The sequence below is a fragment of the Bubalus bubalis genome, chromosome 4 (genome assembly GCF_019923935.1).
Source record: "Bubalus bubalis isolate 160015118507 breed Murrah chromosome 4, NDDB_SH_1, whole genome shotgun sequence".
In the NCBI taxonomy this organism is placed as follows: domain Eukaryota; kingdom Metazoa; phylum Chordata; class Mammalia; order Artiodactyla; family Bovidae; genus Bubalus; species Bubalus bubalis.
In genome coordinates, this window is record NC_059160.1 from 111,972,179 (window position 1) to 111,986,107 (window position 13,929).

Genomic DNA, 13,929 nt, shown 5'->3' on the forward strand with positions numbered 1-13,929 from the left:
CTCTGTGGGAGAAGGAGAAGGTGGGATGATTCGAGAGAATAGCACTGAAACATGTATATTACTGTATATGAAATAGATCCCCAGTCCAGGTTCAATGCATGAGACAGGGTGCTCAGGGCTGGTGCACTGGGATGACCCTGAGGGATGGGATGGGGAGGGAGGTGGGTAGGGGGTTCAGGATGGCGGACACATGTACACCCATAGCTGATTCATGTCAATGTAAGGCAAAAACCACTACAGTATTGTAAAGTAATTAGCCTCCAATTAAAATAAATTAATTAAAAAAAAACTGAAATAGAGTTGATTTGTAGTGTTGGCTTCAGGTGCTAAGCAAAGAGATTCTGATGCAAACAGTCAATTCATTGGAAAAGACCCTGATGCTGGGAAAGACTGAGCACAGGAGGAGAAGGCGATGACAGGGATGAGAGGGTTGGATGCCATCACTGACTCAATGGACATGAGTTTGAGCAAACTCCGGGAGACAGTGAAAGACAGGGAGGCCTGGCATGCTGCAGTCCATGGGGTCGCAAAGAGCCGGACACAACTTAGTGACTGAAAACAACAACATGTTTGCAGATTATACTCCACTGTGGGTTATTAAAAATTGGTATCTATGGTTCAGTGTGCTATACGCTATACCCTCTCTGCCTATCTATTTTATACATCTAGCTATGTGTTTTTGGGGAGAAGGAACTGGCAACCCACTCCAGTATTCTTGCCTAGAGAATCCCATGAAGAGGAGCCTGGTGGGCTGTTGTCCATAGGGTCGCACAGAGTCGGAAACAACTGAAGCAACTTAGCATGCATGCATGCATTGGAGAGGGAAATGGCAACCCACTCAAATGTTCGTGCCGGGAGAATCCCAGGGATGGTGGAGCCTGGTGCGCTGCTGTCTATGCAGTCGCACAGAGTCGGACACAACTGAAGCGACTTAGCAGCAGCAGCAGCATGTGTCTTTGGGTAAATGGCTTTACCTTTCTGTGCCAAAATTTTCTCCTCTGTAGAACAGCAATTTGTACTTAAATCATATGCCTGTGACAGGAATTAATTAAATGAGCTAGCATACATAAAGCACCTAGAAGACTGCCTAGTATTTAGCAAGTGTCTTTTTTATCATAGTTTGTAAATACACATGTATACTTTAGTGGATACAGATGAAGATAAATAAAAGACTAAGTAGTATGTTCACCAAATAAGTTGTATAATAATATATTCTCAAAAAAATAATATATTCTTACAAGTAAAAAGCTTTCAGAAAAGAGATATGCCTTTCAGGTAAGTCTCTCCATATTCATGCACAACCAAATAAGGCAAAGTACTGCACATGTTGGATAAGGTAGGACACAGATAAAATGCATTATGTTACTTGACTAAATAGTAAGGCTAGTACAATTCTACAAACACAGAGCTACTCCATGAGAGGATTACACTTCAGACCTCTAAAAGATTCAAACTTGGCAATCTAAAAGGTGAAAGTGAAAGTGTTGGTTGCTCAGTCGTGTCCTACTCTTTGCAACCCCATGGACTGTAGCCTACCAGGCTCCTCTGTCCATGGAATTCGACAGGCAAGAATGCTAGAGTGGCTTTCCACTCCCTTCTCCAGGGGATTTTTTCCAATCCAAGGATTGAACTTGGGGTCTCAGCATCCTAAATATATATGTATATATACTCACACATGGAAACATCAGATCAGATCAGATCAGTCGCTCAGTCTTGTCCGACTCTTTGCGACCCCATGAAATGCAGCACACCAGGCCTCCCTGTCCATCACCAACTCCCAGAGTTCACTCAGACTCATGTCCATCGAGTCAGTGACGCCATCCAGCCATCTCATCCTATGTCGTCCCCTTCTCCTCTTGCCCCCAATCCCTCCCAGCATCAGAGTCTTTTCCAATCAGTCAACTCTTCGCATGAGGTGGCCAAAGTACTGGAGGTTCAGCTTTAGCATCATTCCTTCCAAAGAAATCCTAGGGCTGATCTCCTTCACAATGGACTGGTTGGATCTCCTTGCAGTCCAAGGGACTCTCAAGAGTCTTCTCCAACACCACAGTGCAAAAGCATCAATTCTTCGGCGCCCAGCCTTCTTCACAGTCCAACTCTCACATCCATACATGACCACAGGAAAAACCAGAGCCTTGACTAGACGAACCTTTGTTGGCAAAGTAATGTCTCTGCTTTTGAACATGCTCTCTAGGTTGGTCATAACTTTCCTTCCAAGGAGTAAGCATCTTTTAATTTCATGGCTGCAGTCACCATCTGCAGTGATTTTGGAGGCCCCAAAAATAAAGTCTGATACTGTTTCCACTGTTTCCCCATCTATTTCCCATGAAGTGATGGGACGGGATGCCATGATCTTCGTTTCCTGAATGTTGAGCTTTAAGCCAACTTTTTCACTCTCCACTTTCACTTTCATCAAGAGGCTTTTGAGTTCCTCTTCACTTTCTGCCATAAGGGTGGTGTCATCTGCATATCTGAGGTTATTGATATTTCCCCCGGCAATCTTGATTCCAGCTTGTGCTTCTTCCAGCCCAGCGTTTCTCATGATGTACTCTGCATATAAGTTAAATAAGCAGGGTGACAATATACAGCCTTGATGTACTCCTTTTCCTATTTGGAACCAGTCTGTTGTTCCATGTCTAGTTCTAACTGTTGCTTCCTGACCTGCACACAAATTTCTCAAGAGGCAGATCAGGTGGTTTGGTATTCCCATCTCTTTCAGAATTTTCCACAGTTTATTGTGATCCACACAGTCAAAGGCTTTGGCATAGTCAATAAAGCAGAAACAGATGTTTTTCTGGAATTCTCTTGCTTTTTTCATGATCCAGCGGATGTTGGCAATTTGATCTCTGGTTCCTCTGCCTTTTCTAAAACCAGCTTGAACATCAGGAAGTTCACGGTTCACATATTGCTAAAGCCTGGCTTGGAGAATTTTGAGCATTACTTTACTAGCATGTGAGATGAGTGCAATTGTGCAGTAGTTTGAGCATTCTTTGGCATTGCCTTTCTTTGGGATTGGAATGAAAACTGACCTTTTCCAGTCCTGTGGCCACTGCTGAGTTTTCCAAATTTGCTGGCATATTGAGTGCAGCACTTTCACAGCATCATCTTTCAGGATTTGAAATAGCTCAACTGGAATTCCATTACCTCCATTAGCTTTGTTCGTAGTGATGCTCTCTAAGGCCCACTTGACTCCACATTCCAGGATATCTGGCTCTAGGTCAGTGATCACTCCATTGTGATTATCTGGGTTGTGAAGATCTTTTTTGTACAGTTCTGTGTATTCTTGCCATCTCTTCTTAATATCTTCTGCTTCTGTTAGGTCCATACCATTTCTGTCCTTTATCGAGCCCATCTTTGCATGAAATGTTCCTTTGGTATCTCTGATTTTCTTGAAGAGATCTCTAGTCTTTCCCATTTTGTTGTTTTCCTCTATTTCTTTGCATTGATTGCTGAAGAAGGCTTTCTTATCTCTTCTTGCTATTCTTTGGAACTCTGCATTCAGATGTTTATATCTTTCCTTTTCTCCTTTGCTTTTCGCTTCTCTTCTTTTCACAGCTATTTGTAAGGCCTCCTCAAACAGCCATTTTGCTTTTTTGCATTTCTTTTCCATGGGGATGATCTTGATCCCTGTCTCCTGTACAATGTCACGAACCTCATTCCATAGTTCATCAGGCACTCTATCTATCAGATCTAGGCCCTTAAATCTATTTCTCACTTCCACTGTATAATCATAAGGGATTTGATTTAGGTCATACCTGAATGGTCTAGTGGTTTTCCCTACTTTCTTCAATTTAAGTCTGAATTTGGCAATAAGGAGTTCATGGTCTGAGCCACAGTCAGTTCCTGGTCTTGTTTGTTCTGACTGTATAGAGCTTCTCCATCTTTGGCTGAAAAGAATATAATCAATCTGATTTCGGTGTTCACCATCTGGTGATGTCCATGCATAGAGTCTTCTCTTGTGTTGTTGGAAGAGGGTGTTTGTTATGACCAGTGCATTTTCTTGGCAAAACTCTATTAGTCTTTGCCCTGCTTCATTCCGTATTCCAAGGCCAAATTTGCCTGTTACTCCAGGTGTTTCTTGACTTCCTACTTTTGCATTCCAATCCCCTATATTGAAAAGGACATCTTTTTTGGGTGTTAGTTCTAAAAGGTCCTGTAGGTCTGAGTTGAGAAGTTCAACTCAGCTTCTTCAGCATTACCGGTTGGGGCATAGACTTGGATTTCTGTGAAATGGAATGGTTTGCCTTGGAAACGAACAGAGATCATTCTGTCGTTTTTGAGATTGCATCTAAGTATTGCATTTCAGACTCTTTTGTTGACCATGATGGCTACTCCATTTCTTCTGAGGGATTCCTGCCGGCAGTAGTAGATATAATGGTCATCTGAGTTAAATTCACCCATTCCAGTCCATTTCAGTTCGCTGATTCCTAGAATGTCGACATTCACTCTTGCCATCTCTTGTTTGACCACTTCCAATTTGCCTTGATTCATGGACCTGACATTCCAGGTTCCTATGCAAGATTGCTCTTTACAGCATCGGACCTTGCTTCTATCACCGGTCACATCTACAGCTGGGTATTCTTTTTGCTTTGACTCCATCCCTTCATCCTTTCTGGAGTTATTTCTCCACTGATCTCCAGTAGCATATTGGGCACCTACTGACCTGGGGAGTTTTTCTTTCAGTATCCTATCATTTTGCCTTTTCATACTGTTCATGGGGTTCTCAAGGCAAGAATACTGAAGTGGTTTGCCATTCCCTTCTCCAGTGGACCACATTCTGTCAGATCTCTCCACCATGACCCGCCCATCTTGGGTTGCCCCACGGGCATGGCTTAGTTTCATTGAGCTAGACAAGGCTGTGGTCCTAGTGTGATTAGATTGACTGGTTTTCTGTGAGTATGGTTTCAGTGTGTCTGCCCTCTGATGCCCTCTTGCAACACCTACCGTCGTACTTGGGTTTCTCTTACCTTGGGCGTAGGGTATCTCTTCATGGCTGCTCCAGCAAAGCGCAGCCATTGCTCCTTACCTTGGACGAGGGGTATCTCCTCACCGCCGCCCTTCCTCATGGAAACATCAGATCCATTCCTCAAGACATTCCAGTGGCCCATTGCTTTCATATTCCTGTGAGGAGATTTATGTACTTAGAATGGTTGTGTATAAATCTCCTCACAGGAGTATGGAAGGAATGGGTCACTGGAATGTCTTGAGGAATGGATCTGATTTCCTGATGATGATCATCATTTATTGCTTCCACTGAATGTCAAATTGTAGAGACATGGGCTCAGCATGTTTAAACACCAAATAGGCTTCAGATGAATTTTTTGACATCTCTCTCCTTGGAGGCTGTTAGGAGGACTGAGAAGTACTTACTTTCAGAAGAAGTGCTCAAATCTTATGAAATAATCATGGAAGAGCATACAGCAGAGTTGAGAAAATAGAAAAATGTTATAAAATAATTTTTCAACAGCTTCTTCAAGTTTATGGGAACTTTCATCTATAAGGTTATAACTAGCATTAATTTATTATAAAACTTTGGAAAAGTTTAAAATAACAATTTGACCATTGTTTGTATGACAATCTTTTGTTGGATAATAATAGTAAATGAAAATAATGATAAGTAGCACTTACTGAGGACTCAATATACAGATGGCAGGCATTGGGTTTTCATTTTGCTTAATTTTGATAATGATTTATTTACTTCTCATTATCCATATAATAAAAAATTACCCTATGACAGACAAATGTGGGAAATAAGATTCAGATTAGGTCACTTGCCCACACTTAACTAGTAAATGATAGAGTTGGGATGAGAAGCTCTCACTCTTCTAACTCCTCTGCTGCTCTACCATTATTCACCCTCAGAGCTTTGAACAATCAGTATCAGTTCAGTTCAGTCGCTCAGTCATGTCCGACTCTTTGCGACCCCATGAATCGCAGCACGCCAGGCCTCCCTGTCCGTCACCAACTCCCGGAGTTCACTCAGACTCACGTCCATCGAATCAGTGATGCCATCCAGCCATCTCATCCTCTGTCGTCCCCTTCTCCTCCTGCCCCCAATCCCTCCCAGCATCAGAGTCTTTTCCAATGAGTCAACTCTTCGCATGAGGTGGCCAAAGTACTGGAGTTTCAGCTTTAGCATCATTCCTTCCAAAGACATCCCAGGGCTGATCTCCTTCAGAATGGACTGGTTGGATCTCCTTGCAATCAGTATACAGTTTGACAAAAATGCACTTTTACCTCTATGTACATCAAAGTCCTACAAACTTCTGCAACTTCAATGTAACTTAATGGAGTGGAACAAATCAGTTTATCCATGTTGTCTTCTATTCAGGCTTCATGGCATTTGCATTTGATATGTTAGCTCTGTTTACTCTCTGCTTTTCTTACTGAAACTGACTCTCATCTTCAGACAGTTTTCAGTAGCAGTAAAATTAATCTCTCACAGGTAATTCTATGAAGAAACGGTTAGAAGTTAAGACACAAAAAGATGTAGTTAAGTCACATGCCATTTTCCAATCTCTTCTGCCTTCAAAGATAAAACCCAGCAAACAGGGATCTTCACCAATTTAAAAAAAAAAAAGTGCATTGTGACATAGTATTCATCAAAAGAAATATTATTCCAAAATACGCATTTTCCTCTTTTAAAATGTAACTTTGAAATGCTAGCCCATAATTTCCAGAAAGCATTAACTACTGTAAAAATCAAAGGGAAGTTACTGGTTTTTGTCTGAACAACACATTCAATGTGCAACTTTAGTGCTTCAGTTTGGGATGTAGGGAGTTGGCTATTCTGCATATTTCTTTCCTGTAATTCAATATGGCATGTAATAGCACAAATCATCTCTTTTGTGGATGTAGAGACAAGATGTGGGGGTAGGTGACAATGGTTCTATCTACTTGCAGTTAAGAACACAGCGCATAAATCAAGCAATTCCATTTTTACTTTGCAAATGTGCCACAAAATTATTTCAATTGGGTTCTCAACAGGGGGTTGGGGAAGAAATGCCTCAAGAAGTATTTTAAAATCCTCAAGAATTCCATTTCAAATCTCTTAAGTCTTCTGCTGCTGCCAAGAATTCCATTTCAAATCTCGTGAGTCTACACCTACTTTATTTATTGACATAGGTTCTATAAAGTGCTTCCATTTAATCAACTGCTTTAATTGACCTTGACACTGATTTTGTGTCAGGCCTAAATTCCATTCCTTCTTCTTGATGTTCATGATAAAATTCTCAAGCATTCGCCCTACTCAGAGAGGTGGCAGGTCATTTTTCAGTACTATTTCATGCAGCTTAGTGTTAAAGAAGTCTTTTTCTCTGAGAATGATTCTGTTTATTTAAACCACTGATGAAAACTTAAAGACTCAAATGTCTCAGATGACAATAATACAAATGGCAAACATTGTGGAAAACAAAAAAAATGATTTTGATTATAGAAATTATTGAGTCATTCCCTTCTTCCTCCTCCCCAAACAACTCAGTAAACAAACAAAGGCAAGCAATTAAAAATATGAAGTGATGGAAAAGTCTGACTGGAAAGGTGAAAATTATAGGTCGTCTGGGGAAGAAAGAACAACTGCTCAATGCATGATAAAATCTAGTCTAGGTAATAAGAAGAAAATGACTGCTCAGTTTAGACGAAGGCTTAAGTTAAAGAGAAGTAACACATAGAGCTTCCCAGGTGGTGCCAGTGGAAGGAAACTGCCAGGAGATGTAAGAGATGCAGGTTCAGTCCCTGGCTTGGGAAGATCCCCGGGAGGAGTAAATGGCAACCCACTACAGTACTCTTTCCTGAAGAATCCCATGGACTGAGGAGCCTGGTGGGCTACAGTCTATGGGTTTGCAAAGAGTCAGTTACAACTGAAGCAACTTAGCAAGCATGCACACGCGTGCGCGCGCGCACACACACACACACACACATACACACAACACAGGGAACCCAGGAAACAGATGAAAGCGTCACCAAGAAATGTAAAGCTAGTGTCTTTGGCGCGGTGAGGGGAGGAGAAAAGATATGTAAGACACCGTGATTGGCCAGCAATGAGGGATGCTGAAGAAATGTCTTGCTAGGACAGTGTGACTGATGATCAGAAGTACCATTTATATGAGAGAGAAAATGAGGTTAATGATAGCAGCAGGAAGCAGATTGCTACTAAACAACATAAAGGTAACCCATCTATAGAGACTCCCTGCTAGCTAGCTCCCCTTTCAAGGAGGAGAGGCTTCCCTGGGAAGTAGTGTTACCCTAGACCTACCTGTAGTTGCAGGGGTAATAACAACACCGACTATTTCAGGTGCTAAATAAATTCCTTGGAAATGAAATGAACTTCATGAATAGCATGTGAGTTACTGAGAAAACAGTCTAAGTATCAATGTAACCCCTTTAGAATTAGAGAAGATAAAGGACAGACAGAAACAAGAAGTTGTGAGATGCCCCAAGTCATCTCCATGTATGCCTTTCCTTTATACATGTTGTTTTAAAGACAATGGGAGGAATTCTGAGGGGTCTAGGTACAAAATAATCTTGTCATTAATTTAGGTGTATACACTCTTTACCCACTTTGGAAGTCATGAGAAATCGCACCATTGCTGTGTTCTCTAACTGGTACTGAATGTAACACACCCTGATGATTCAGAAAACAAATGCCTAAGTTGTTGATATACTGCACACAGAGAAGCCAAATCAATTCCCTTTTGTGGTTCTCAAATCTCACTATTACATATCTGGTTCTTTCAAATGGCTCAAGCCTGATTTTAGTCTAGGTTGGCCCTGTCTTGATGCAGTTGGTGAACCACACCTTAAATAAAAAAGATGGACTATTTTCCAGGCTCCTCCTAGTACTGCACTTTTGCGGCTGGTTGACAAATTTTCAGAGGGATGCCCACTCCCAATATAATGGCCAATGGAGAGACTATACCTGAACAGTGCTGAGCTTTCTGATCTAAAGATTTCAACTCTCTCACTGTTAATAAAGGGTGGTGTTGGTGGCCATATGTAAAGCCGAAAGTGTAAAGCTGAAGACTTACTAATACAACTCTCCAGTACTCTTGGGGTTAATTCACTTTTAAATCCATGCAAATGAGGGAACGGTACTTCTCTATAACAGAGAATTGGGCATGAGTTGCAGCTTCTTGAGTACAGGATGCCTAAGGGACCTGATGGTTAATTTTCTATGTCAGTCTCTAGATACATCAAAGAAACAAGTAGATTGAAGCAACATGAAGTGCTACATGGTTCTGAATAAAAATAACTGTTAAACTAGAATTAGGTACTAATGTATACCTTCACCTGAAAAGGAAATAAAGACATTTCAGAAAAGCAAAACCTGGGCATTAAACATCAATAGGCCTTCAATAAAGGAAATTCTAGAAAGAAAATGAACAAAAAGAAAAAGTGATATGCAAGAAGTAATAGTGATCAAAGAAAATCATAAATGTGTGAGTAAATCTAACCAAATGATAACCGCACAATGTGACAGCATTAATAATAACTTGGAAGACAAAAATAAAAATTGCTTTTGTGGAATAAGAACACTGGAAAACAGTTCTATGGAAATTGAAAGAAAGTAATGGAAGACAAAGCATGCTATATTATTCAGAAGGAGCACAGGGACACTGATTAACTTTGTTTTGTTAAATATGAATGTTAAATGTTTAAGGGTGATGATTAAAGAATTAAAGTATAACTTCCAAATCAGTATGCTGCTGCTGCTAAGTCGCTTCAGTTGTGTCCGATTCTGTGCGGCCCCATAGACAGCAGCCCACCAGGCTCCCCCATCCCTGGGATTCTCCAGGCAAGAACACTGGAGTGGGTTGCCATTTCATTCTCCAGTGCATGAAAGTGAAAAGTGAAAGTGAAGTTGTTCAGTCATGTCTGACTCTTTGCAACCCCATAAAATGTAAAAATATCTCAAACAATTCCAAAGAAGGCATTCTAGTACTAAAAAAAAGGAAAAACAGAATAAAATGAAAGCTAAAAGTATCATTAAAATAAGCACAAATACAGCAAAGGAAACTATAAAATAAAAATACAACCTACAGAATGGGAGAAAGTATTCACAAATGATATAACCTACAAGGGATTAATATCCAGAATACACTAACGGCTCATACAGCACAGTATCAAAAACAAACAAACAACCCAATCAAAAAATGGGCAAAACATCTAGATAGATATTTCTCCAAAAAACACATACAGATGGCCAACAGGCACACAAAAATGTTCAATGTCACTAATTATTAGAGAAATGCAAATCAGAACTTCAATGAGAAACCACCTCACTCTGGTCAGAATGACCATCATTAAAAAGTCTACAAATAACAAATGCTGGGGAAGGTGCAGAGAAAATAGGGATACTCCTACACTATTGGGAATATAAATTGGTAAGACTACTATGGAAAACGTTCACTGGTGGCTCCGATGGTAAAGCATCTGACTGCAGTGCAGGGATCCAGGTTTGATCACTGGATTGGGAAGATCCTCCGGAGAAGGGAATGGCAAATCACTCCAGTATTTTTTCCTGGAGAATTCTGTAGCCAGAGGAGCCTGGTGAGCTACAGCCCATGAGGTCACAAAGAGCTGGACGTGACTGAGTGACAAATACTTCCCCAACACACTATGGAGAACAGTATCTAGGTTAGGTAAAACAATAAAAACAGAGTTATCATATGATCCCGTGATCCCATTCCTGGGCATATATCTGACGATAACTCTAATTATAATTCAAAAAGATACATGCACCCCAATGCTCACAACAGCACTATTTACAATAGGCAAGACATGGAAAGCAACATAAATTTCTATCAACAGATAGATGGATAAAGGAAATGTTGTATATATACATAGTGGAATATTACTCAGCCATAGAAAGAATGAAATAGTACCATTTGCAGAAACACAGAAGGACTAGAGATTATCATACTAAGTGAAATAAGTCAGACAAAAAAAAAACACAAATATCATGATATCATTTATATGTGGAATTGAATATAAAAGGTACAAATGAACTTATTTATAAAACAGAAATAAACCCACAGACATAGAAAGCAAATTTATGGTTACCAAAGAAGAAAGGTGGCAGGGGGAGGGATAAATTAGGAATTTGGGATTAACGTATTCACACTACCCACAAAGACCTGTATAATACTGTATAATACAAGGATTTTTACTCAACATTTTGTAATAACCTATAAGGGGAAATAATCTAAAAAAGTATGTGTGTGTATATAGGTAAATAAATGCTAATTTTGCTTCAGTCATAACTGACTCTTTGCAACCCCACAGACTGTAGCCCTGCAGGCTCCTTTGTGCATGGGATTCTCCAGGCAAGAATACTGGAGTGGGTTATCATGCCCTCCTCCAGGGGAGCTTCCCAACCCAGGGATAGAACCTGCATCTCTTATGCCTCTTGCATTGGAAGGCAAGCAGGTTCTTTCCCACTAGCACCACCTGAGAGACCCAATGAAAAAATAAATGCAAATATACTCAAAATACAATAAATATAAAGTAATCCAGTTCATCAGTTAACAAAATGCATTTTCAGATTGTGTTAAAGCATCCTATGTCATTTAAAGAGACATATGTGAAACACAGGGCCCCAAAATACTAAAAACCAAGTCTGTGAAACTTGGTGGTGGTGGTCTAGTTGCTCAGTCGTGTCCGACTCCTGCAACCCCAGGGACTGCAGGCTGCCAGGCTCCTCTGCCCATAGGATTCTCCAGGCAAGAACACTGGAGCAGAGTGGCATTTCCTTCTCCAGTGTGAAACTTAGGTATAGCTATATTACTAGCAAACAGACCAAGTTTAAAAAAGAAACACATTGCTAAAGATAAAATAAGACAATGTAATATAACATTTAAACAGTTTTAATTAGTCAGGAAGACATAATTTAGTAATTCTAAATCACTTAGTACTTAATAATACAGACTAAAAAGGACATGAAGCAAAAAGTGAAATAATTACAAAAAGACATTAACGAATCTAAGTCAAAATGAGAAATTTGTATTGTACTGGATGCAGAAAAAAATTAAATATATTTCTTAGGAGCTAACAGATGAGCAGACAAAATAAAATCATGAGCTTATGGAAGACTGGACCAACAAGGAGGAAAACATGTGCATGTATTAGACACACAGAGAAGTATTCAAAAATCAAAGGACAGATAGATTTCAGGAACAAATGGAACATTTATGATAATTAATCACATATTAAGCTACAAATTAAGCCTTAATCGGTACAAAGACACCCACATCAGAAAGTTACTAGTTTGCTACTCACCCCAAATATTTTTTTATCATGTAGCCTTGAAAACATTAAGACAGAGCTGATAAGCACATGACTGAGGAGGGAAATGGGAGTACAGATGGACATATGCAGAGTCATATCATTCACAAAAAAATACTAACAGTAAAAAACCCGTATTTGAAGTTTTGAAATTCAAGTCATCACCTCTTAAAGGTAGTAGATGAGGAGTAGGAGGGGACTAGGGAAACTCAGTTTTATTGTATATTTTTTTTCTTAAAGTAGTATTTATGCAGGTACTCATATCATTTTTATGCCTTTTTATATGCCTGGGAATTTTATTATCCAAAATAAGCTAACTACTGCTCTGCGTATTTCTTACTGTGAGAAAATACAATTTGCAACAACTTATCTTTTTTGTAAAAAGATATATTGGTTCAGTAACTCAAAAATAACAAGAAAGTGGAGGAGGATCAAGATGGCGGAGTAGGAGGATGTGGAGTTCACATTCCAGACAAATACATCAAAAATACATCTACATGCAGAGAAATTCACATAGAAAGCTGGCAGAAGACCTCTTACACAACCAAAACTGCAAAAAAGATCTCCATATAGCCAGATAGGATGGCAGAGAGAAGGCATCAGGACAGGACTGACGCCCCTGGGAGGCATCTGAAGGAGAGAGGGTCCACTCAAGCAGGCCTTCTCCTTGGGGAGCCCCCTTGCCTGCTGGAAGGTCTGCTGGGACAGAGAGAGGGGTGGAGGAGCCTGGACTCTGCCCCTCAGGGTGCATACATGCTGGCTTCCTAGCAATAAACCTGTTAACCATCAGGCCTTTACTGTTTAAACTATTTACTGAACTTCAGATATTCTCATTCAAAAGGTTTGTGATTCATTTCTGTTTTTCACTGATTGCTAAAGCAAAACAGAAAACAAACTAAATACAAAGACAAGAAGGAAAAAAAAATATCTGAAATACAGATACAACCACAATTATAGAGATATGATAGACCTGGTTACATATATTTTTTTCTTAGTTACATATGTATATTTTTTTCTTCATGTACTTTTCTAAAGGACTTTTCTCAACTGAAGTGCTCTCTCCCTCTCTATTCTTTTGCTATCTCTTTTCTCTCAGTCTCTCCTTCTCAAATAACTTTATTTCTATCCCCAAAATAATTTATAATATTCTCTGAAGGCCAGTGTTTTCATGATTTAACATATACCATCCTATATCCAATCAATAAATTCATCATGTGGACCAAACAGGCTTGGTATCAAAGACAGAGTCCAAGGGAAATACCTTTAGTTAGGCTTTCCGCACCAGGGTTAAATTTCCCTTTACCAAAAAAAGCAATTTAAGAGCTCTATTGATCAATACTCTAGTCCTTTTAAAGACTGTCATAAAAGGGCAACCACTGATATTTCCATCATATTGTGCAGCCTTCATATCATTCATGCATTTATGCACTCATTTATTCATCCATTTAACTAGAAACACCCATCCCTTTAGAAAATAAAGGTTTATATTCCCTCTTCAAACTAAACTGTGCTATACAGGCCTGGGTATAGCAAATGTATAGGAAAAACAGAAAACTCACTATTTCAATTTTGCACTGGCTCCCAAGTAAAACTTACAACAAGTAGAGCCAAATACTATTTCAGTAGTACTATATTTAGGCTGAGAAG